Here is a 26,223-nt window from a genome sequence, read left to right as displayed (position 1 = left end):
AGATCTGGGCCTTGTACATGACTCTGCTTTAGGCTTTGAGAGTTCCTAAATAAATTCTACATATCTAATTTCTGTGACACAGATCTAAATCTGTGGCCCATGTTCACTGTATAATTTAAATCATGTGTATATTTTTTTAACTTTAAATTCAGCATCTTCTTTCAGTAATTCACAAACTTGAAAATATGTGTCAAAATTTAAAAAAATCAATTGAAATCTAAAAGTGTCTCTAAACGTTTATATTAGTATATACTCCTAGCACTTGTGATATACGCATTATTTTACCATTGACTATTTATGGATTTAGAGACAGCAGAACTCATTGTGCTGTCACTAAGTAGAACTGATGTTACTCTTCATTTCAGTAGATGGGAGTAGAAGTATTTTTGCTTATGTCCTTGGTCGCCATTTCTCCATTTTTTTTCATTCCAGCTATATCTTTGGCATCAGATTGTCTAAAGACTCCCCAAGCCACAGAGCAAGATGCTCTGGAATACCTCTGTGCCCTACTTGGTATATTGCTCAGATGGTTTCCACACAAGCTCTTATATCTGCCCTGGACTTTTCCAGAGGTTTATGGCAACCCCAAAAGAGAAGGTAGGTGGTAGTGTTTCTTCTCTCCTCCCATGAAATTGTCCTGTGAAACCAGTTTTGTCCATGAGAAAACAGAAGCTCAGAGTTTAGTTATGTACCAAGATCCCAAAGGTAGTAAGTGAGAGAACTGGGACTTGAACCCATGTCTGCTTGACTCTAAACCCCATGCTACAGCAAAAATAATAGCCAGTAACAAACATATCACTTTCCTCATTCCAGCAAGTAGTCCAAAAACATGATAGTGTTTTGAGCAGCTGGAGCTACTGACTCTTCAAATACATATTTGGCCTCAAATACATATACCTTTTGGCTTAAGACAGTATGAATTGGGTTGCTATCTCTTGCAACCATGAGGATCCTGATTAATACAATAATGCAATCATGATACTGAAGCATCAGGTAAATAAAAAATATATCCATAATAAGACAGTTGGAGCAGCCTGCTATAATGGATAATGGTTTTATAGGTAAATTGTAGATTGGAAAGCAGCTGGGACAAGAGAATAGCCAAGATATTTTTGGAAATTCTTATTTTCAGCACCTTGGCAACCTCAAAGCCTCATAAAAACATAGATTCTTGTTATTGTGAAAAATAACATTTTACTATACACTTTCCACCTTTTAAGAGTTACTTGTATATTTCTCAAGTAATTATCCATGGGCATGAAAAAATATGCTCCTAAATTTGAATTTCATTTACTCATAGCTTTTACCTTTATTGTTCTTATTTGTGTAATGTGTTTTATATTTAAAAAATCATGCTTTAAAATCTTTTTCCTACTACTTGTCCACATTATATGCATCCTAAAGTTGGAAAAATTGAAGTAGTGTATAGCTTAGAAAATCTGGATTTCAGAGTCAGGAAGCAAACATTGTGTTTCTTTCCTAAGGAATACCTGTTTATTTCTTTTTGTATCATCATATTTGTAAATTTATCTTTTTCTTAAAAGTTAAATCAGTTGGGCTTCAAGCCATTTGTTAGCTCATACAACAATCTATACATTACAAGTAAGGGAGGTCACATTTCAAAATCTGCTCATGATTTGGTGATGGATAAGAATGATGACTTGGACTCAATTCAATGTTGTTTTACTCTTGTTTACTCCAAAAGTAGCTAATAAAGAGTGCAAGGAATGAACAGAGGGCAAAGATGTGAGTAGGCATGAGCCCCATTGCTTCCTTTGTGTTCTCATGGGAGCATGTCTGATGCTGGTGGTCTTGAACTCCTAGAGGGAGGCTGTCCTCAAGGTCAGATGAGTACAGCACTGCTCTCCTTTATATCCTGGGCATTTCAACATCCAGACATAACTTAAAAGGTATTAGATCTACTACTTAGCATGCTACCCAGGCTGCATACCCAGGCTCCAAGGCTTGAAATGTTTGCCATGCCAGCACCAGCCAATCTCCCCTTACCTATACCTCAGGGCTCAAGAATGCTTTATTTACATTTACCAAAGGACTTTGTTATGGGCAGGTCTGGCCAAGACCTTCTATCTCAAATAAGTGGTTATTTTTCCTTCTTCAGATACTGATTATCAAGAAAAAGTAGTGAAAATGGATTACTATAAACTAGAGCATATCAGTTTTCTCTTAAATATTCTTTTGCATTTTGCATCACCCCTAGTATCCTTAACTTGGTGGATATGAAGGCAAATATAAGATTCGATCCCAGGATTCATCAAATAAACAGTAGATATTACTCTATGTTCCCCTTTATTTGATTGGAACATTGCTGTTTCTTTAAATACCAGGTGAAATTGCTTTTTGTCCATAAAAACATGGAAGGACACATTCTTGTGTTTGCTGCTCAAGAAGGTTTAATGGCAGTGTTTTTAGTAGTAACCACAAAACCTGGACCACAACCTAAAAGATGAAAATGTTTAAGAAGCATTACTTTAGATATATACTATATTCCAAACACAAGGCTCATTTGTCTGGCTTATGGGCAAGGCTCAATATTGAGTTCCTATCCAAGGGAATTTTGCCAAAGACTAGGATTTGGGACTCATAAATCCTGTGGAGCTAACCTACTTAGACTGAAATTCTATCTCTCAGGGCTGAGGGGTTTTGAATAGGTCAATCCAACAAAGCAATTTTCACAAATACCAGCGGTTTCGCTTCAATGTATATAGCTTCATGTGAGTTTGAAACAGTGTCAAACTGTATGTAAATGAAACCGGGTACCAAAACCTGAAATGGGAACATTTTGATCAAATATGATTTAAAGAGTTCATGCAAGGAAGAGAAATTTGACATTCAGTTCGATCTTTGAGATGTCCTGAACAATATGTAATTATCACTCAACCACCAAACACGAACCTAGTCCAAAAGAACATACTGGAATATAAACACATTTCTAAAACTGTTCATCTGCATATTTGCAATCTAACAGATATTTTGATTGATAATGAACATAAAATCTGCCTTACAAATGAGAACAGTGTAACCAGTTCTAGTTTGAATAAGGGAGGTGTATGATGTCCAAGACTTATGGCAAAATGGTGGTGAGTTGAAGCACTATGATTACAATAGGTGATAAAAATAACCCCTAGATTACTCCTAGGACTAAAACAAATCAGAAAGGTGACACCAATGAAAAAAAGTTAATTGGTCTATTGAGAAAACCATTATGCTTACAGGGGTTGAACTCTGTGTGGGAAAGAGAATACAATACATTAGTTAGCACCAAATGTTTCTGTCCTTGGATTGATTTTGGAGTAAACAAATACAGGTCCAAATCTCAACTCTACGATTTACAGCTATGTGATCCTCAGAAGTTACCCTCTCTGAGACGGCACTTCTTCTTGGATATATAAAATGAGCATAGAAATCTGTGGGTTTCTGTAAGGAGTTCATTAGACAGAATACCAAAAGCCTAAATCTGTGCCTGGTCTATTAGAGGTGTTCATTACCTAGAAGCTATTATTTTTTTCGTACTATTTTATTTTAACCTTGCAGCATTAGACATAGTACAAAAGGTAAACAGTGTTCAGGTCAATATATTTTTGTAATCTTATTCTAATCTTAAAAAAATCCTATTCAATGATTCCATTTAGAACCTGAAAGAGCCTATAAATTAAACTTCAGTCATCCCCACCCAGGCATCCAATCTCATAGGTCCTGCACACTTATTCCAAAAATGCTGTCCTTATGGGTTCCTACAGCTCCCTGGACCTTGGAAAATGCCCTATTTATCTCTTCCGTATTCAAACATTCCTCCCAGATCAGTCGCTCTCACCAGAACAAAAGCAGTTTCATTGGGCTTTCTGCCAAATGCTTGAGCAAGTAGGACTTCCTTTCCTAGCGTGAGAGCCAACCACAGGTGAGCAAGCCAAGCTCAGCTCAAGGGCCGCGTGATGGTTCTGGATTTTCCACTGCAAACGTCCTACACTTATCACTGAGGGTATTGCTGGGCTTCATCTCAGCTTACTTACAGGATCAAAATGAAATCTTCAGCTGTCTAAATTATGCTGGGGACAACTTAGTAGAAAATTGTAATTACAATGCAGCATTTTAAGGTGACACAGACTTAAAGAAATATTGCACAGTTCAGGCTGGATGCTAGGATCTTTTATGGTAATAAATTAGTTCTTGAGGATAAGTTATTTTCTATGTGTAAGTTGCCGTGTTCCATGCCAATGGTTATCCATAAGTGATCTATAACAAACTGCATGGTGGAGTCTGACCATTGGGGTTCAGATCCTGCCTCCGCTGAATATTATACATGAAATAGGTAAGAAACTTCTTTCCAAATCTGATTTATCATCTATAAAATCAAGATATTAATAGTACTGACCCCTTAGGATTATCAAAGGCATTTAAATGAAATGATATATAGAGAGAGTATTTGGTAGAGTTACCATGCATCAGGAAACATAGGAATTACTTCATACTTCCTTAATAATGTTATTAATTATTATTGGAATAATAATTTAATAAATAGCATCTTAGTACATGAATTTGTACTACAACGTTCAAAGGGCTGCTGCAAACTTAGCCCAGGTGAGTTGAAGACTGTAAGGATGTACGGACAGAAAGTGTCACTTAAAACAGGAGTTTCTGAAAGGTACCAGGGATGTGGCACAACCTCACAGACCAAACTACAAGCCACACTGTGTTAGTTGCCTTGGGCTGCTTTCACAGGACACTGTAGATTGAGTGGGTTAAACAACAGACATTTATTTCTCACGGAGGTCCAAGATCAAGGTGCTGGCAAATGTGGTTTTTGGTGAGGATCAAGAACTTGGTGACTTACAGAGGGCCACTTTCTCACTGTGTCCTCACATGGCAGAAAGCGAGTGAGCTCTGGCCGCTATTCTTCTTAAGCAAACACTAATTCCTTCTTGAAGCCAGAGCCCTCATGATACATTTAAACCTAATTATCTCCCAAAGGCCCCACCTCCAAATACCATCACATTGGGGTTTAGGGCTTCAACATGAAGGAACTTTGGAGGAACACAAACATTCAGCCCGTATTACATCTGCTGAAAAGTACTTTTTCCCTGAATTTTTTCTGTAGCAACTGCTGGGCAGCAGCAGAGTGAAATAAACAAACTAAAGAGCTGTTCATCATTTCCTTAAGCTAAGCGTGAGGAGTTTACGCAAATAAAGTAAAGGTAGCTATGGAGACAAAAAGCAACGCTGAAAAAGGGAGAGGGGGAAAAACACAGCTAGGAGAGAGACTTTTTGCACATTAAGAAACACAGTAGGCTTCAATATGACTTGCTAGCTAAAAGCTCAGACTTAAAAGAGTCTTTTCAAGCAGACACCTCACAGAGTGGGGTGGATAAAATTTGATTTTATCCATCGAATGGAGTATCTGAATCCTTTGCTCATTACCTTAGTATCAGATAATTATATTTGGTTATTTGTAAAGATACATTTATAACAATTTATAACATTTATAACAATCAAATTAAACACAATGTATCCAAGTCTGACAGATTCCAGAAAGGTTTGCCTTTCCCTTTTCACCAAATCTGATCTGCCTGAATTTCTCTCATATCACAACTGTTCTACTTAGACAAAGGCTTTAAGCACTGTTAAAGGCACCTATGTTCTAATGAAGAATTTTAGTAAGAAATATACTCAAACCCAAGAACCTACCATATAGCACAGGGAACTCTACTCAATACTCTGTAATGACCTATATGGGAACAGAATCTAAAAAAGAGTGGATATATCTATATGTATAACTGATTTTGTTGTACAGCAGAAACTAATACAACATTGTAAGTCAACTACACTCCAATTAAAAAAAGAAATATACTCAAACCCAGGTTCTGCCACCTATTAGCTCTGTGACTGGGGACAGTGCACTGAATTGTTTATGCTATGATGAACTCATCTGCATAATGAGGTTATGAATACCTACTTCAAAGGGCTGTGAGAATTTCTCAAAATCCATGCATATAAAACAATTTGCAAACTCTGAAGGGGCACTGGGTTATTAAGCACAAATGCCTGTGGAATAGCTGATACTTCTAAACTGTTGCCATTCTCTTATGCAGAGGTGATGTACATGGCAGATTCTTCCATCAGAGCAGTTTTCAATTGAATTTGCCAACTTGAGAGGAGAGCAGGAAGCATTAAGAAGGAGGAGGTTAACAAGGGGGAAACAGGGACAAAAGGTCCCATCATGAAAACAAATTTCACTAGTTCAAGGTTGTGTGCGGGTAAAGTATGCTTTGCTCTCACATGTAAACCTGAAAGAAACAAGTTGGTGAATAGAGATAATTTCATATACATTCTCTACATTATGGCTTTGTTTTTTTATTGCAGCTTCTAAGGCAAGTTCTCAGTGGGATAGATTGATTTGAGGATATTTTCCTCTGGGGCTGGATTCTTGTGATAGGTAGAGAAGAAGAAAGAGTGCAGAGAAAAATTAGACTTGGATGAAGTCGAGAGGGGACAAGATGCCATCGAATTTGGAAGGGGACAGAGCTCCCATTAGGGTAATATTTTCAAAATGTACGGCCACCTATTTTTAAATGACTAAATATATCAGGGGAAATCCATGGGCTGTTTCCATTTTTACTTACCATGAACTCAATCTAGATCTGGTTCAAGCTTTATCTTTTGGAAACCTGAAAAAAATAATGTGGTCCAGTGTGAATTTTTATGTTATCTTCTCCCAGAACCATAAAACATGATTGATATATTGAAATTCATATGAAGTTTATCAGCCTTGGATTGACTTTGAGTGATTTAATTTTATTATTTTTAATGTATTAGTTGAAGTTATTATTTTTAAAAATATACTCACAGAATTAATAATAAGTAGAAGGCTCCTGTAGTCTGGGACACAATTATTAAAGTCACTTTGGATCATGATAAAAGTTGTGCAACTCTCACTACTCCTGGAGTTATTCTTTATTTTCTGTTTGTTTTGGAAAATTTAAGCTGCAGAACTAGGTTATTCTTGCATACCATCCTGGACCAGAGAGCATTAGGTCTCCTGCTTACACATTTTCATCAGCTGAGAGGCTTGACTGGAGTAATTGAGATTCAAAAAGCTACAAAATTACATAAAGAATCTGTAGGCCATATGATATATACCACAAAAAGAGCTAAGAGGTGGAACGTGGGGATATGATGGAGATGATGGAATAAATTCAGGAATTTTAGGCATTTCCAGAAGAACTATCCATGATAGTGGGCAGGTGATATAAAGTACCATTCCCATCCACCAAAGGAAGTTGGTAATACAGCAGTTCCTATACATAGTAGCATTCCATTTAAGATTTCAATGTATTATCACAAGCATTTACTAAGAATCTTTCTGGCACAATCCAGGGCACTTCAAGAGAGTGGAACACAGCTTCTCAAAATAGGCATGTTGCTAGTTGAAAATACATACCAATGGAAAGTGTTCATGATCAACCACATCACAGATGGATAGGTAGTATAGAGTTAAATTAAAGGACATAATTTTTTTAATTAGCCAAAACTTTCTTTGAACGAACTTGCACTAAGATTTAATGGTAAGAAGAATCTGAGTGTTCTTATTAGGAAGCTGAATACATAGAGGAATTCCCAGCCATAAAATTGCAGCATATATAGGGAATGTTGTTCTTTGGAAGTGCTTGACAGTTTTTCCAAACAAAGCAAAGGTATTAGGATAGAATGAGCAGTTATCTCTCTTCTGATGTTAAGTATTTAAGACTATAGCAAGGAATTGAAAAGAAGAATTTAAGGAGAAGAAAGTTTCTATCACTTGGAACATGGAATATTAAGGAACTTAATATTAGTGATGATCAACATATTCATGGAAGAGATTTTTAAAGCCTGGCAAGATGAGTAGAGTCAGACATTGCATCTCTCTGCACAGATACAGAGAACAGAAGAGGCTGGAGCCTGTGAGAGCCCAAGACAAAGTGACCATGGCCTCTGTACAAAGGTGCCTTACCTCTTCAGTGGTAGGAGTGGTCAAGAAGCTAAGGGAGCAATGCTATATGGAAGAGGGTGGCTTTTGAGGTGACTAATTCAACTTGGTAGGTGGAGAGTTGCCAGGGATGTATTAATAGAAACAGACTTGGTGCACCGACTTGCAAATGTGTTAGATTGTTATCATTGATTTAATACCTTAAAGTAAAATTACATATTTGGATAGTCTTACAAAAAGGGGGAACTTCATTGCACATGATTATATGTTATATAGCCCACTTATCTCTTTGATTTTTAAGATTCTCCATGAGATAGCATGCATGACTGCAAGCATATGATGAAAATGTGTTCTGTGGGATGATACAGTTGTAATATTTCTTGGTCAGTTTGGGACAAACATACAAGAAATACTCAACAGCAACTACCTCAAGAAAATAGAGGTTGGAGTGAGAGAGGAATTTTACTTTTAATCTTTTAATAGAATTGAGTGTTATTTATCCTGAGTATAATTTTATTAAAAATTACTTAATTAGGAAACAATTATTTATACGATATCCTTTCAGTTTTGATGCAATATACAAGCACATGCAATACTCTAAGACAAAATATTTATGTAAATTGCTGTATTTTCCAAATTCTTTGAAATGGACCTTTACTAATTTTATAATCAGAAAAAAAAAAGTTAATTTTAAGTTATAAAAGAAAGTTCTTTTTTTTAAAACCACCTTATTGAGGTATGCTTGATATACAAAAAGCTGCACATATTAAATGTATATAATTTCATGAGTTTAGAAATAAGCATATGCCTGTGAAACCATTACCACAATGTATGCCATAAATATATCTATTACCTCCAAAAGTTTTCTCTCATCCTTAAAAGAAAGTTATTGTATCATTTATTCTAATTAGTAGCTATTTTAAAAATTTCCATTAATCATTAAAACATACTCCATCTTTGACTTTATTTTGATATCATACCATGGAAAGAGTATTTTGATTTTAGATCAATGGCAGAATATTCTATGAAATAAAAGATGGATTTAAATAACCTATCTTATTATCCTAATAGAGTTGAAAGTTATTGGAAATAGACCTTTGATTCTGTGTTTTAAGTATTCCACACCCACTCTCTTTTTAGACATTAAATGCTATTCAAGTTATTCTGCATAAACACAGCTAGAATCGATATGCCAGATTTCATTACAGCTTCTAAGATAGCAGTGTGGGCATAGTGTAAATTCAAGGATACCAGAGAGAATTTCTCCACTGGTTATATAAATAAGCATTAAGGGACATTATTTGGTTTCATTCTCTAATAGATTTAGTACCTTTACATACATTTTTCATATAAATAAATAAATGCATGCATAATTTAAATAAAGTTAACCTCATCATACACAAAAAGGCAAACCAGTATTTGATATCATATTAATAAATACAATTTGATCCTCCTTGATTTTAACCAAGCCCTTTGCTTTCTTTCCTAAATTTACCCAGTCTTGCTGATATGTTCCCCCAAGAAGAAGGAATCATCAGGGTTAAGGACTTTTTCCAAATGTGTTTCTAATGGCTCTGATTACAAACAGAGAACTGGCTAAAATCTTGAGAATGTTTCCAGGAGCCCAAATTCATCCTCTAAGGTGTGGTTCAATTCTTCTTTGCTTTGTCACTGCATACCTAGGGAGGATTTAATCCCTTGCTGATGACATAATAACAGCTCCCTGAGCACTATCCTATATACTCTGTTGGGTCAGTAAAATCTCTAAGACTTCACTCCACGGGTCAACATCTGGTTTGTTTGCTGTCACATCTGCACACTGTCCTAAAGTGTAGGACAGCTTACACCCTTCTGAGAAAAACAAAAATTCAAATGTAAACAAAGGTACATCAGTTATACTGTTCTTGGGATCTATGGCCAAGTCTACCTTGCCTTCCCTTTATAAAATGAAATAGGGTCTAGATTAGCCAAGGTCCTCCGAGAAACAGAACCAATAGGAGCTAAGTATATATATATCCTGTTGAAGAGCCAGACGCTTGGCTAGGTAACTAATTGCCTTTTTACTTTTTAACTAAAAGGCTGGAGTAAGAGTTATATCCACCTACTTGTTTTGTTTCTGAAAGTTAGAGAGACTTGCAAATCTCAAGAAAGAAAAATACCTTGTCAACTGCCTTGTCTTAAAAAAGCATAGTGCCTAACAATATTACCTGGGATTTTGGAGTTTCCCATTTTAAAGTTAATTGAATGACTGTCAGTCTTACTCTACAACAGGGCTCTTCATTGTTACTACATCACAATATCCACAAATCATACTTGGATTCTATAACTGGCATTCTTGCTAGAAAGGTATTTCTGTAACGTACCATAATGGATGTACAAACTGTTCAAATTTAAGATTAGGAAATACAGCAGAAGGAAGTCTCTTTTAATATGGCTATAGTCTAATTTTTAATATGGAAAAACACAATAGCCAGAATTCTTTAGTATTTGTGGAATTCCCACAAACAATTGCTCAGTTTAAAGATTTGGGGGAAATAGTGATACAGAACTGCCTTTTTTATTTGAAATAACTCAAGTTGCCAAAGATGTTATCAAAGGACTGCATTTGTTGACTGTTCATTTCTCAGATTATAACACTTGCTGTAGGCATAATTAAAATATATTGAATAAGCTACTTTAAATATAGAAAAAATATTAAATATTGCATTCAACAATATGCTAGATAAATTTTTAAATATTTATCAGTTAGGCCAATCAACCTCCTTCTCTTAAAAAGACCTGTGACTTACAATTTATTGTATTATGTCAAATGGTATACTTTATAGATAGATCCTGATAAAGTAATAATTCTCAGATTAAAATCTGGATTTGTTTGTACAGTGTGACACTCATTTACCTTTAAAGGTATAATCAGATCTCAGTGATACTATCCAGATCAAAGAGAAGACAATATAATCTTAGCCTCAAATATATCCTGTAAATTTCACATCAAATTCTGTCATTACTGCCAAAATTTAGCACAACTGCAGAAAAATTCAGCTTTGTGACTTCCCAGATAAGCACTATATACCTAATACATTACTCTGGCTCTGCAGAACTAAGTGTCAAAGGACATTTGCAGCTGTTATTTCACTAATAAGTCAACAGCCTCAAGATGATGACATTTAAAACACAGTTGAATTATCAAGATGGAGACTTATCCAGAACGAATGAGATGAACCAAAATGGTTACGGGCTTTGGAGTCAGAAAGACTATGGTTCTCATGCTGGTATCACCACCTTTTTAGCTGCAAGACCTCAAAGGAGTTAATTACATTTTCTGACCACAGTTTCCCTCTTTAGAAAATGAGGAAGCTAACTCTTCTTTGTAGGATGTTGGGAGAGTTAAGTGAAACAAGCAGGTAATTCACCTCGCACAGAAGCTGGAATTTAGAAGTTCTCAGTAGATGGTTGCTCTTCTACGCGGAAGAGGATGGAGTGGCTGGCGGTAGTGAGGTAGCAGGCAGCTGGCCAGGTGCAGAATCGGGGCCAGCTCTCCTGCCTCCATGCGGGGCTCTGTCCACCGCAGTGGGTAATCCCCCCACAGTGCAGGTCAGAGAGGCAGAGCAGCAACTCTGTGTTAAGGTCAGGCAGCCCAGCAACCTGGCCCAGCACCAAGCATTTGAGATCTTTTGGATCATGCCACACCAGCCTTGGGGCGTTTCCATACTGACATGTGCTCTCAGCCATCTGTGGTCAGCCAGGGCATGCCTATGGAATTCCTATCCCTGCAATAGTTGACTAATGGCAAAGCAGGCTCCATTTGTCAAGCTACAGTGAAAAAAAAATGCCAATCATGCTCCAGCTTGTAGGGTGGCCTCAGACTCCGGAGGTGAACTGCCCCTCAGGGCACACTGGCTTCCATCTCTTCTCCCTTCCAGCCACCTGGCAAATTCTTACCCATCCTCCATAGGTAACACAAATGCTACCTTCTCTCTACAGCTTTCCCTGACCTCTGTGTCAGGGACACTTGAGATAACTCTACCTGTGAGCTCATATGATACTGCAAGCAGCTCTATTACATGGCAATTTTAATGTAGTCTTCTAATTATCTGCTTACATAACCGTCAGCCTCTGCAATGGTTATTAACTATTTTTTTTTACATCAACCTCTTTAAGGATTGTTTTAAATCTTGGCTTTTTCTCACCAGTTAAAGTGTACACACACACACATAGACATACACATACAACCCCTAGGAGGATTACAGGCAACTTAAAAGAGTCATTCATTCTTAGGAATCTGTGAACCCAGTGTTAGGAACTCCCATTCAAGTTCTTGTGCATCTTTATTTATGTTCTCCTTGTAAATCACAGTGACTGGCACATTGTAGGCACTTGATAAATGAATGAATAAGTGAGTGAACAAATAACAGTCTACCTAAGAGAATGGCAAGATTTTTTCCTAAAAATAGATGCAGAGAATCCACAATTATCTCAGAGAAAAACAGATGTTAGAGAGTCTCTGAAGAAGTTTTGATCAACTCTTGCAAGGCTTTCTAGACCCATTGACCTAATCCTATTTTGATTCACTTTCTAATGCTGCTATATGGTAAAGACCATGGGTAGAGAGCAAAATTAGTTACACTCAGATTCTGAAATACAAGCTACAGCAATTTTTCACAGGGGCACAGGTTAAATGAGGGGAGATTATTTCCCCCTTTGGTCCTCTGTTTCTATTACATACCATTCAAAGGCAAATGGAGATTAATGTGTTTTGCCTTTTTGGAAAAATGGTGAAACTTCATCTGCTAGTCTCTCCTTACAGATGTGTCCCATCTGTTGCTGTTACATGGGATTACAGCTACAGACTCCCATTGAAGGTGGCAAGAGCCCAGGAGAAGCCTACCCAGGGGTTGCAGTAAAAGGTTGGGGCATGCGGGGATATGGAAGGCATTTAGTTCAGCTTCCTAATAACATCCAGTAGCTCACTACCTGTGAACAGAGCTCTTTCTCTCTCACACTGACAGGAGAGGCTCTCAAAGGCTGAGCATTGAACCTGGCTTCCAACTGTCAGTATGGATAACTCTTTGGAGAAGGGGCTTTTCAACCTAGAAAAAAAAGCCCTCTTTTGGCATTTCTATGGCATTGCTTTAAGGCACAGAAATTCTTTCTTCTTCAGTTTTTTTTTGGTCACAACACAGCTGTTTGAATAAGCCTCAATTTGTTTAAGAAAAAAATGAGAAGGAAAGAAAGAGATAATACAGATTTTCCTTTGATGGCGAACTTCCCCTCCTCCCAGGGGCCACAGGCAAACTCTTAACCTCTGCTGCTTCTGGAGGAACGCCCGTTCCTGAGAACGCTCTCCAGCCATCCTGCGAGCAGCTAGAGGTCTCTAGTGGAAACCCGGAGCAAGCACAGCTTGCATCAGGCAGGGCAGGCTGGGAGGGCCCCGAGCCAGCACACGGCCAAGGAGAACTGATCGCAGCAGCCACTTTCCAAAGGCAACAGTACATGGGTTGGCTAGAGTTCCGTCAGCCACAGGTCCCCAACTTCAAGGATTCTTGAGAATTTCGAGAGTTGATTGGGATCAGACTTTGAAAAGGGAACAAAAGATGTAGCCAGTCCTTGCTTCTTTCTCCTTCTTGCCTGCCTAGAAACTGTGTTTCTGGTTAGCAAGGTTAGAATTCCGAAGAGCCCTGAGTATGTTACAAATGTGAGACGTATTCTGCCATACATTGGGAGTGGTGTGAGACTATGTAAATTAGCACAAACTTGCCAAGAGCAGGAGGTCTGTAAATATCCGAGCTCCATGACAGCAGCATAAGGGTGGGAATCTTTCCTCACACACAAGATGTCCAAGTGTTACAGAGTCCCCTTCTCAGGCATCACAGCGTTTTCAGATCTTTTCCTTTCTTCTTTTTTCACATGGAGAGCTACATGATTCTTTGCACAGAGAAGAGATAATCAAGAATAGAGAAAACTATTATTGGGCTTCATTTTTTTATATGTTTGTATGACCAACAATTTAATTTCAGTGAGAAAGGTGCTCCTAATAAATAGTCAGTGGTAGCTTTTAAACCTAGGCAGGCTGTTTGGAAAGACATTCTGTGCTATTGAATAATTTAGGAATCTTTCTGTTTTGCATCCTTGGGAATAGAATGTGATTTACTGTAGTACAAAAATGTAAGCTGGAAACTTTTGCCCCACAGGTTTCTGGTAATGTCACAGTGAGGAAAGCTGGATTAATTTGGAAAATGGGTGGTTTGATCTTGCCAGTTTCGACTGTGCTCAGCAAATCCAAAACCTGCTCTAGGCAGCTGCCTCTAACAGTGGACGGCTGTGGGCCTCTGAAAGTATGGACGTGGGTTTTTATCACCTCCATTGGCAAGGTTGAGGTGTATCATAATGATGAATACAAAGTCAGCATATTTTAAAGCTTAAAATATGAAATCAAAAAATATGCTAAAATAGGTAAAGGGAAACATTAGTGAAATGGGAAGATTTTTATAGTAACAACAACAACAGATACCTCTAAGGATTGTTTCTAAGCCTCAGAAGGTTCAGATTCTTTTAAGCTGTCCCCTTAGCCACCTCTACAATACTGTGGAGCTCTTTACTTTTCTGCTGCTAAGAAATCTTGCCATTGCTTATTGAATGTCTATATTTCCAGCTAGTATATATACTCTGTTACGTGTGGGAATGGCAGCCCTTTGTCTGGGATTCCTGGTACAGTGTAACACATCAAATATTTGTGAATTACATTCATAATTAATAGATGAATGTAACACAGTGATTTGTTTTCAAAAAGGATACCATTCATTATAATAGATAGGCCCCAAAGAAATTTGACCAGCTTTTTATATTAGATTGATGTTGTTTTTACACTGGTGGAACATAAGGCTAGAAACAAAAGGAAAATGGGTTAGAGTCAAAATATTTCATGGAAAGAGAAAGAAACTAAAAAGAAAAGCTCCAGGAAATGCCCTCACTCTTTTAATGGTCATATCTCATCCGTTCATCCCAGAGGCCCTCAGAGGGAGATTATTATTACACCCACTTCACAGAAGAGGAAAGGTGAAGGGATTTTTAAGAAGCAAGGGCTGCTTTCATCCAGTCCCTGTAATCCAAATAACAAACATAATCATCAGGCTTCATTTCAGGAGGGGGAGGAGACGGTCTAAGTCTGACAAATGTATTCTTAACAGGGAAGAACAGTTGGGGATGGAAGTGTGGAATAAAGTTGTATGGAATAGTGAGGGAATAGAAGGCCTAGTTCCAAGCAAAGAGAAGCATGGAGTGGAATGTGTAAGAGAAGGCAACTGTCCTAAATTTTTGCTTCAATACAAGATCTCCCTGGCTATATCCCGGAAACCTGTGGGAAACCGCCTCAATACTTAGAAGACTACCTATTGATGGGTCCACCAAATCCCAGTAATCAGCAATTCCAAAATGAATAAAGACCTGTTAAAACATGACAATAATTACAAATATATCCTGGCGCTGTTTGAAGGCAGACTTGCCCTTCTAAGGAAGATGCTTCCACAGATAACTCTGGGTCAGAGCCCATGTGTTGGGAATGAAGCAAAGGCTTTACAGCTCTCAGACCAGAAGACTTGGCCTGGCCAGGACCTACAGGGCCTCACAGGAACTGGCTCCCCTCTGCCTCATCTCCTCTACTCCTCTCCACACTTGATCTGCCATAGCCACACCAGCTTCCCACTGTTCTTAGAGCTTCCCCATACATCACATCTTTATCCAAATATGCACTTGGCTAACCCCTCTCTTCCCAGAGGTCCCTTCCTGGGGAACCCTAACTAAAATCGCACGCACTCACACATCACTCTGCTTCACTCTCCCTGACCCGAACATTTCATAATCATCTACCTGCTTTATTGCTTTCTCCTTAGCTCTCATCACTACCTAGCGTGAGAAGTTTACTAGTTACCTTGATATCACCTCTCTCCCTTACTGGGGTATAAGCTTATCAGGGCAGGCACTTGTTTCGATTTTATTAGGTGTGTACCTCACACGGTGCCCAGCCCATAGCAAGTACTCAGAGATGCTGGCTGAGCAGGTAGATGGAATGCAGAGGGACTTGTCATCTTTCCTTCTCCAAGTCCAGAGAAGCAGGCACAGAGGCTGAATTATATCTTTGTTGTCCTACAGGTTGCAGTAGTCAGGCAGTGATCTTCCCTGGTTCTGAGCCTGGAGGTTTTAAGACAGAGGCCAACACTTCCAGGACAAATGAGAAGGCGCATGGGAGGTGTGTTCTTTGCAGAAACTTCCTTTGTGCGATTCCTCTCTTCAAAGCAGATTCAGGCTCTTCCAGAGAGCTCAGTTATTCTGTCTGGCTGGATTCATTCTCACAGATGCCACATGTGGCCAGAGAGAGCCCCACGGCTTCTCTCCAGTCCACCCCTGCTTCTCAGGAACGGCCACTGCAAGCCCGAGGGTCAGGAGGGTAGGACATGCTCGTGACATCTCGGGCCCCTCCTGGAGGAGGGAAGATATGCAGTAGAGCTGCTGCAGGTAGAAGGGTATCTCTCCTGGCAAGGACGCAGCAAGACCACAGACCAGACTGCCTGCCGGGAACGAGAAAACTCTCAGTGTGTGTTCATGTTCTCAGCGAGGCCTCTTCTTTCAGACAAGTCTCAAAAACATAACGTCACTTTTCTCTTTGAAAGCATACATTTCACCATCTATATTACCAGCTCACCTCTTTCGAGGGCTTCTGGTGGATAACAGGAACCCAGAGTGACAGAACTTTGAGATTAATTATCAGCCATTTTCCTATCGATGGATTTCTTTATAGCAGCTTTCGTTTATTTGAAAAAAAAAAAAGAAAAAGCCAAAGGTTTTTCAAGGGAAATTGCTATAGTTTAAACAGAGAGACACAGTTATTTATTAGAACACTTTTTCTTAATTCTATTAAATCATACGTAGGCCTAGCCTAGACACTAATTTTTGAAGAAAACAAATGCATGTTTTTCACATTTAAGTCATTCCCTAAATGGCAAGGAACATAAAAGTGATTTTCCTAGCACCTAGGAATTATTTCCTGTGCAACAAGTGCATGATAAACATTTGCTTAATGCATATATTTTTAAATGCCTAAGTTTATCTCAATACTACAAAGCCTTTCAAAGTTTGAAATTTAGAAAGTTATTCACCCAGCTTCCTGAAATGTGTCCTAATGTCTAGGGGGATGGGCAAGCCTGGCCCCCCTCAGGCCTCAGTACATACCTGCATGTGGCAACTGGCACACCTTAATGCTCAGTTCCTCTGTGCTCTTCTACACTAGAAGGCAAGCTCCTCAAGTCTCATTTATCATTTCTTCCCCTAGCACCTTGCGCTTGGTGCCTGGCAAACAGTGCATGCTCAGTAAATTCATTCATTCACTCATTCATTCATTCACCACTTAAGGGCCAGGTACAGGTCAGTCGCTCTCCAGACACTGAGGATATAGTGATGGACAAGACTGCTGGCCACTGCTAGTCCCTCCCCTCACAGAGCTCATTGCACAGGGACTGGAGTAGGGGAAAGCAATTAAACAATTATTCAAACAATTACCAAAAGGGTGAAGTGAGTTAAGATACACAATTTAGAAGACCAGCGCGGGGACCGGTATAGTCTAAGGATCCGGCAAGGCTCCCCAGATGAAGTGACATTTATACTAAGACAGAAAGGATGAATCAGAATTAGCCAGAAGCAGCGATGGGGAAGAGTATTTCCGGCAGAGGAAAAAGCATATGACGAGATCTGGTGTTCGCAAATTCCTGACACATACTAGTCTTCAAGATTCAGCAATAAGAAATTCAAATGCCCAGAAATTCTCGGGAATTCCCAAATTATATTTTTAAAACAATACTGAGTGACCACAGTACTAAGCAGTGAACAATAAACAGTGAATCATTTTTCAGTGATAGAGTTACAACTAGTGGTTTCAAAGGCATTCTGTAACTTCATTCCCACAAAGCCAAACAATCTTTGGAGCTCTATACGAACAGGGCTTCATGCATTTTTCAAAGAATACCTTTAAGACATTAGGTCTGCCTGTTGAGAAACAAAAATAAAGAGCATAAAGAGAGAGAGAGGGACTTGCCAAAGACATCAATACTACAACCGTCACTAGACTGTAGGTTTCAAATGGCTCCTTGCTGTTAACTCACTGTACACCTCTCTCTTAAAATAACGTTGCGGTCCAACAGGGGCTGAGCAGTTCTGCCACTGACATAAAATGTCTAATTGAAGAGCACGAGATGAAAACCACCTAAAGTCTAGGTTTTTATGTTCATTGGTTTGGTGTTTGAGATCATAAAATATTTTGCCAAGTGCTAAAAAAGGACTTCCCAGGAAGCTTCAGATAACGTTCACGCTTAGGACATTAAAAGGCTGTCTGAATAATTCACCCACTTACATACTCTCCCAGATAAATAGAAAATGCCCCCACTTTCAAATACTTTTATACAGATTCAGCAAACTCTCTTGGGAAACAATTCTAACAGTTAACAGCCTTTGCTGGGAAGAAATGCGGTATTTATATTAAGTGATATATATGTCACTAAAGTTGCAGTCTAAGCCCATTCCACCTATCTGGGCAGGAAGACTAGGGACACATAAAAGTCCACCATCCTGCCAGTGACAGGTAATGGGTTTGGGCTTCAGGGTTGCCTAGTGTTCACTGAGACCCCTGGTCCCCAGTGGCTTCATTTTAAGAGCTGCAAATGAATGAGCCTGGGTCTTAGCCGATATTAATGCCAGCCTAGCAAAGCCATGAGGAGACACGTCAGGACTGACCACACAGTGCTGGAGAGGAAGGCCTTTCCTGACAGCCACTAGCCTGGAGATTGCAGGTAACTCACCTCAAGTGGGTGTGGAAATGCCAGCAAACCTTTCTTAGATTCATAAGGGAGAGAATAAATAACAGCACTCTGGGGCTTCCCTGGTGGCGCAGTGGTTGAGAGTCTGCCTGCTAACGCAGGGAACACGGGTTCGCGCCCTGGTCTGGGAGGATCCCACATGCCGCGGAGCGACTAGGCCCGTGAGCCACAACTACTGAGCCTGCGCGTCTGGAGCCTGTGCTCCGCAACAACAGAGGCCGCGATAGTGAGAGGCCCGCGCACCGCGATGAAGAGTGGCCCCTGCTCGCCACAACTAAAGAAAGCCCTAGCACAGAAACGAAGACCCAACATAGCAATCAATCAATCAATCAATCTTTAAAAAAAAAAAAAAAAAAGGGAATTAGGACATGGCCCCTTGAGACACTCATAATTTAAAAAAAAAAAAAAAAAATAACAGCACTCTGTTCCTTCCCCATATCCCAGAATTTCTTAGGGATGTTAAGAGAAGAGTAGGAAAAAAATTTAAGTAATGAGGCAAAGCATCTAAGGTGATTCGTATGGGTATGTAGGCATGTGCGCACGTGTACATGTGCTTACGTAAGTGTGTGTGTGTGTTCCTGTGTATTCCCGTCTGTGTGTGTATGCATTTGCATATATCACGTGTTTGGGTAATTACGTATCTGCATATGGGTACCCGTGCTTGTGTGTGTATATATGTATGTATAAGTGGTGGTAAGTGTATTTGAGTGTATACATGTTTGTTTATGTATGTGCATATGTGTGTTTGTGTGTATGTAATCTGTGTATGTGTATGTATGTGCATATGTATGTACGTTTGGCAGGGAAGCCAAAGATTAGGAATCTGAAAAGGCAAACTAAACAGCACTGACAACAGACCGAACTAACTGAAGGGAAGACTGAGTGATGTAGGCCTCCATGTTCCAATCCTCAGGAAGAAAGTTTGCAGAATTCTTGGAAGGATATGTGGAGTTACACCATGCAAAGTCTATTTCTCTAGAATAAAGAGCTATTGCTTAATCTCCTTGAACTAAGCAATATAACCTCTGCCCTCATCACAGTTAATGACATTGCATTAGCACGTGTGGGACCCACCCACTAGACCTTTAACTCCATGACAGGCATGAGACTGATCTGAGATTGAAGAAACTCAATGCAGGATACGAAGTCAAAGAATTTCATAAAATTATACTCACCACCACAATTTTGAGGAATGTGTATGATTATTTTTACTTTTCCAAATTTCCAAGATAAAAAAGGAGGCAGAATAGCCAAAGATATTTCATAGATTTATGATTATATTCACTCTTCAATATCAGTAGTAAATGAATGGACTGACCAAACACATTTTATGTTGAAATTCTGTTCCTCTTTGAAGCCAAACATTTTTGGAACTGAGATACACCAAACTGTAACGATACTATAAATAATTGCAACTTAATGTTTATAATGGGATCACTGTTAAAATTAAAATTACTCTATGAAGGGACATGTTAATATAATAGTTATTGAGCACCTACCATGTGTTGGGAAGTCCAAGTGTAAACACAGTCCCTGCCCTTAAGGAGACACGGCTCAGGTGAGTACACAGAACAGTGAGTAGCGAATTACTGTGTAACAAGCTGAAGAAGCCTTTTGCCTGTGCAAAGTGCCAGGGGAACAGAAAACAGGAAGTGAGGAGGACTGCTTGGGAGCATGGAGAAGGTGTACAGAAGACGTGCTCTTCCACCCATGTCTTTCTTAAAGAATGGATAAGAAACTTCATAGGCAAAAGGAATGGAGTCTTCTACACAGAGTATCAAAAATATACATATACAATTTCATATATATATATATCTCCAATTATATATATATATATCCAGTTTTATATATATAACCTGAACTGTTACTATAGAGACGGAGAGAAGGGAAAACAGCTTGATACTATGTAGAAAATCAGTAGTATATATCACATAGAGAGCAATTGATATATATGATATAAATATATAAAATATATAATACAACTGGCATACACACACACACACATACATATATATGTATCCAATTATTCTTTATAATACTATCTTCTCTTCAATTACAGATATTTCTATGTGGAGTTTCTTCAAGGTTTTTAATTATTCCCCATATCTACCCCTACCCCAAGTTGAGGAGAAAAATAAAATATAAATAGGCTCCTTAGTAATGGGAGTATTCTATACCAAAATGTTTAGCAGGAAGCATAAAGCATTTGTAGCTTTTAAGTTGGTACATCTCAGGGTCACCCACCAAAAAGCCAGCCCCTGCATTTACCTGAAATCTACCAATAAATCTTAATAAAAGTTTTGTTGAGAACTCAGCGGAACCATTTGTCATTTCTCTGAGAGGAAAAGTGTCCTTGCCAAACATTTTGATCTACCTGAAATTAAACTGAACTGCAATCTTTGGGAATTTGAGGGCCCCTTCAAGCTGTCAGCAAGCAACATCCTCGTTAAGGAAAAACAACAACATGAAAATGCAACTCGCATGTTTGTGGAGAAACAGGGGGCTCAGATGAAGAGCAGGGTCTCCCATCTGCCAGATCACATGGAGCACCAAGGAGTTTGGGATGGCTCTGGAGGTAATCTGGTAGCAAGACCGTACAGGTCAAGAAGGGGGGAGATGGGACGTTTGATGCCTCCACCCTCACACGTTCTCGCTCAGTCTTTGCACTTGAAAATGCAGTATCTTTCACAGTTGGAAAGGAAAGCTATGCCAGTGACAAAACTGGAACACTGAGGGGAAATTAATAACACTTGGCACTTGCAGTTTCCTGGGAGGATGCGCCATACATATTAAGCAAGCATGACACAATTTAACAGCACAGCCTGGCTGAGCTCCGGCTGTTCATTTAAAGTTCCAGGTACTGTAGGGAAGAGCCCATCTGATAGGGAGACCCAGGTAGCCACTGTAAAGGCTTCTGGGAAGAGGGGAGATGGAGCAAGGTGCTCTTTTAAGGAACTCTCAGCCTAAAATCAGGAAGGCTTACAAAGATTCTCCCACCATACACTTAAAGGGCACTCATGGGAATTTTGAGTGTTATTTTTTTTATAGGTCTTTATTGGAGTATAACTGCTTTACAATACTGTGTTAGTTTCTGTTGTACAACAAAGTGAATCAGCCGTAAGCATACATATATCCCCGTATCCCCTCCCTCTTGAGCCTCCCTCTCACCCTCCCTATCCCACCCCTCTAGGTGTTATTTTATACCAGGAAATTTTTGCAGAATTGAAATCACATTAGAGGTAGAGCTGTGCTGGAATTAACAGGCCCAGAAAGCACTAAAGTAGGTGATGCTGCTTTGTATAACCTGGGCATTAAGCAAATACACAAGAAGAGCCTTCGGACTCCATGGTGCAACGTGGTCATTATTCACACAAGCTTTGATGTGAGGCAGACCCAGGTTTTCCATTTCGGCTCTGTCCCTTGTTAGCTGTGGGAACTTGGGCAAGTTACTTCTTCTCTTTGAACCTCAGTTTCCTCAGCCATCAAAAAGAGATTATTACACTTACCTCATAGGGAGGTTGGGAGAATTAAATTGTGCAGCATATATAGAGAACCTGGTCTAGTGGCTGGCAGATGGCAGTGAATAAAAAGTCAAACTAGATGTGTAGCAATAGTCTTCCATTTTGCTGTGTTCAGATTATTTTACTTCTGACGTGATAGCAGAAGTACCAGTACTAGAAGTGGTCATAGGAGCAGTACTTACTATTCATAGTATTAACAGTCTAACTGTTACATTACGTACTTACCTATCATATTGAGTACTGACCATATTGAGATGTTGTACTCTGTGCTTTATATAAATGATTTATTATTTCTACAACCACAAATAATAAGAGGTTACTTTCCCTTTGTGTGTTCAGATGAACTCAGAGAGATGAAGGGACTTGTTTGAGGTCACACAGAGCTAGTAAGATGCTGAGCTCAAATTTAAACCCAGGTCTGTCTTACTCTAAAGCCTAGAATTTTCATTATGTGATCCCTAAATAGTAGGTAAACACAACTTGGATTAGTATTGCTTCTGACCAAGGGAGCTCAGAAATGTTGTACGAAAGAGACGGTATTTGAGCAGAATCTTAGAGGATGGAGACCTTTGCAAGGTGGGGAAGGGCATTCCAGGCAGAAAGAACTATCTAAGCAACTAACAAAGGCCTGAAAGTATTTAGCATGGGCCAGCCGTGGAAGTCTGGGCCCATCAGAGGGAGTCGAAACATGGGCCTTCAAAAGAAGTGCCCCAGCCAAATGACCATAAAAAAGAATAAAATAATGTCATTTGCAGCAACATGAATGGATCTAGAGATTATCATACTGAGTGAAGTAATTCAGACAGCAAAAGACAAGTATCATTGATATCACTTATATGTGGAATCTAAAAAATAATACAAATGAATCTATATACAAAACAGAAACAGATTCACAGACATAGAAAACAAACTTATGGTTACCAAAGGGGAAAGGGGGGGGCGGTGTGGAAGGAGAGATAAATTAGGAGTTTGGGATTAACAGATACACACTACTATATATAAAATAGATAAATATCAATAACAAGGACCTACCATATAGCACAGGGAACTATATTCAATATCTTTTAATAACATATAATGGAAAAGAATCTGAAAAAGAATATATATATATATATATATATATATATATATATATATACACATATATAACTGAAGCACTTTGCTGTACACTTGAAACATTGTAAATCAACTATACTTCAATAAGAAAAAAAAAAAAAAAACTGCCACAGCTACCACCAGAGAGTCATGGGATGTTGAATGTTGAATGTAACTCTTTCTGTTGCCCTGGAATTTTGGTAGAGATGCAAAGGCCAAGAACAAAATAGCAGATACCACATTATCTGCAAAGTCTAAAGTAGGGTGCTAAACTATCTCAAAAAGATTAGAAGAGAACTGGCTCCAAGCCAGTGCTACCAGGATCAGGTGATCACTTCCTCCAGCTATATAAAAGACTGAGGTTGAAAAAAATCAAAAGAGAAAATTTCTTTAGAAAAAAATGCTGAGTATTTTACTTCTCCTTGGATGAAGGTAGGGAAGAGCTGCAGCCTCACTTCAAACTTAGCGTAACAGGTTGAAAAGTGACTAATGGGAGAGCCTGACATTCACCTCCAGGATTCTGGGGGACATAGGGACTGGTGTTTGGGGTTTAGAAAACATTTAAAGGTGAAAGACTGGACAGTGAAAAAGAGGGAAGAAAGACTTTGCTCTTTCATAACAAAGAAAAGGAGAGCTGTGTGGGATGGCAGTGTTTCTTCATCCATGACTTGGCAAAGGGGTTTACTTCTCTGTTTCTAGATGTGAATCCCATGGGGGGAAAAAAAGCATTCTGACTCAATCCAAAACAGACCCTCTCCAAGAGGACATCGTGTTCCCCGTAGTAAAGTGGCCCTTGAGAAGCCCAAGGGATGCGGTAGACAATTGAAAGTGACCAGCAACTGATAATTATTACTCATAAAATTTACTGCAGCCTGAGATCATGAGCAAAGGAACTCCAAGGATCCCACAAATGTATCCCCCAAAGAAAAATTCAACAGTCATGAGTCCCTCATCCAGAGGGTAGAAACACAGGTGACAACTAGACTAGCCTCGCGTACCTTCCCTCTACTTGCTAACTGCCCTTTCTGATACCTCCATGGCCAAGACCTCCTTTAAAACTGGACTGAACTCTTTAATTCTTGAAACTAACTGGAGTCTTTTTATTATTTAAGAGTGACTGGGAAAGCTATTTCATCCAGGCATGGGGAACAAGGGCTTTACACAGTCTACATTAAGGAGTGGGTGAGAAAGCGTAAAGTTGCTTTCAGGCTTGTATTCTACTGAGACCAGCTAATAGAATAAAAAATCAATTAGAATTGTGGCAGTAACAATAATAACAATAATCGTAAGTCCATGCAAATTCTTAACCTGCCATGTATTCTTCCTCATCTTTTGGCCTAGTCTCTTCATCAAGTCATGTGGGCTCTGGGTTTGATTTTTGTCCTCAGTCTCTTTTCTTGTTACGTTCTAGAACCTGGTGTGCCACACAGACTTTTCTCTTTCATCACCACTCAAACTGGTTTGGTTTTGCCACATCAATACTAATGTTGACTGCTTGAATGGCACGAAGTAGAAAGTGTTTTTAGGTGGGGGGATAATCTGTGATCAAATCTGAAAACTAGGTTGGGTGCTTATTTTGAAGGGATATGAAGGCCATGGTAATAAGTTCAAACTTTTTTTTCCTTTGCAGATCTAAGGAGATTCTGAAGGCTTTTAATTTGAGCAATGATATCATCATATTCTGGGATTTTCATCTTTGATCATTTTGGGCAGCAATTGTGATGAATAGATTGAATAAGGAAGAAACTAGAAATAGGAAAACCAATGAAGAGGTAACCCTGAAATAAATAATCTACAGAATTAGTGAGAGAAGAATTAAAATTCTCCAGTGACCCATCTAAAGGCAGGTACTGAAGTGCAGTAAGCATGTAAATAGTGAAGGGACAGACTGATAAATCAGGTGGGATAATCATCTGAAAATAAATAAAGATTTTGATGTGAGCTGCAGACTATGTATTGATTGATAAATTAGTATTCTAGTGCTTGTAACTATCACAAATTTCATTTTCGTGCATTATTCTGGAATCCTGGATTATAAATTTCAATGAGATTTTCTGTCTCGTGGACTTAATTCAGACTGTATGGATCTTCCTGCAAGGTTAGGAAAAGAGAAAATGGCTTCATGTCTCCTAACTATCTGCTGCCCTTAGACCAAAAGGAAAGCATCTTCCCCTCTCCTTCCCAAGTACTTTTATATCTAAATGGCAAATATGTATTGAATGAATCAGTCTTTTTTTTTTTTATTAAGCGAAAAGCTATTTGTATTTCACTCCCAGCCCCACCTGGAATGATTCTTTATTTTACATTAGCTTTAACTTTGGTCTAATTATTTTCACAAACATTTTCAAAACTTCTTTGAAAATAACGTTAAATGCTTGAGGCATTAGCCAAGTGCAATTCCCTAGGAAACATCAAAGGAAAAGCTGGACTTAGAACAATTTTCCATTGTAATACCCCAAAGTAACAATAACATTTTTGTGAGAGAAAGAGCACGATAATATTCTGTGCCAATTTATATACCCTGCTTTCTTCTGTAATTAATGTGCCATCCCTTCCTGCTTCAGTCCCTAAGAGCCATCTGGTCACACACTCAACACCTTTTCACCTTGTTTCTCCAGACACAAATGCCGGAGGGTTCAGCTTAGCACCTATTTTATTTTGGACATACTCTGTCTTTTTATTCTTTCCAAATCTCCATATTTATCATCAGTCTTTGTTAGGATCATTTCCTTGTAAATTCAGGGAGTAATTAAAAGACTAGTACTAATAT

General features: G+C 38.9%; 1 protein-coding gene and 1 long non-coding RNA gene across 5 annotated transcripts in view; one reads left to right on the top strand and one right to left on the bottom strand.

The window, feature by feature from the left end:
• The window catches only part of LOC309624419, a 160,756-nt gene that overhangs the window by 20,793 nt on the left and 113,740 nt on the right, over positions 1 to 26,223 (bottom strand). For 3 of the 4 annotated variants that reach the window (XR_014241898.1, XR_014241900.1, XR_014241901.1), the window contains one exon: positions 511 to 16,772. This is a non-coding gene — a long non-coding RNA (uncharacterized lncRNA). The remainder of the gene's footprint in view (positions 1 to 510; positions 16,773 to 26,223) is intronic. The other variant, XR_014241899.1, reaches the window with a different exon arrangement.
• The window catches only part of ACTBL2 (actin beta like 2), a gene marked incomplete at its 3' end in the record, with an annotated part of 373,015 nt that continues 352,518 nt past the window's right edge, over positions 5,727 to 26,223 (top strand). The window contains 1 exon segment of the mRNA XM_082382420.1: positions 5,727 to 5,800.

Source organism: Balaenoptera borealis (genome assembly GCF_965194805.1).
Source record: "Balaenoptera borealis genome assembly, chromosome: 2".
In the NCBI taxonomy this organism is placed as follows: Eukaryota; Metazoa; Chordata; class Mammalia; order Artiodactyla; family Balaenopteridae; genus Balaenoptera; species Balaenoptera borealis.
Note: the sequence above shows the minus strand (reverse complement) of the source record. Positions and strands in the feature narration are given on the sequence as shown.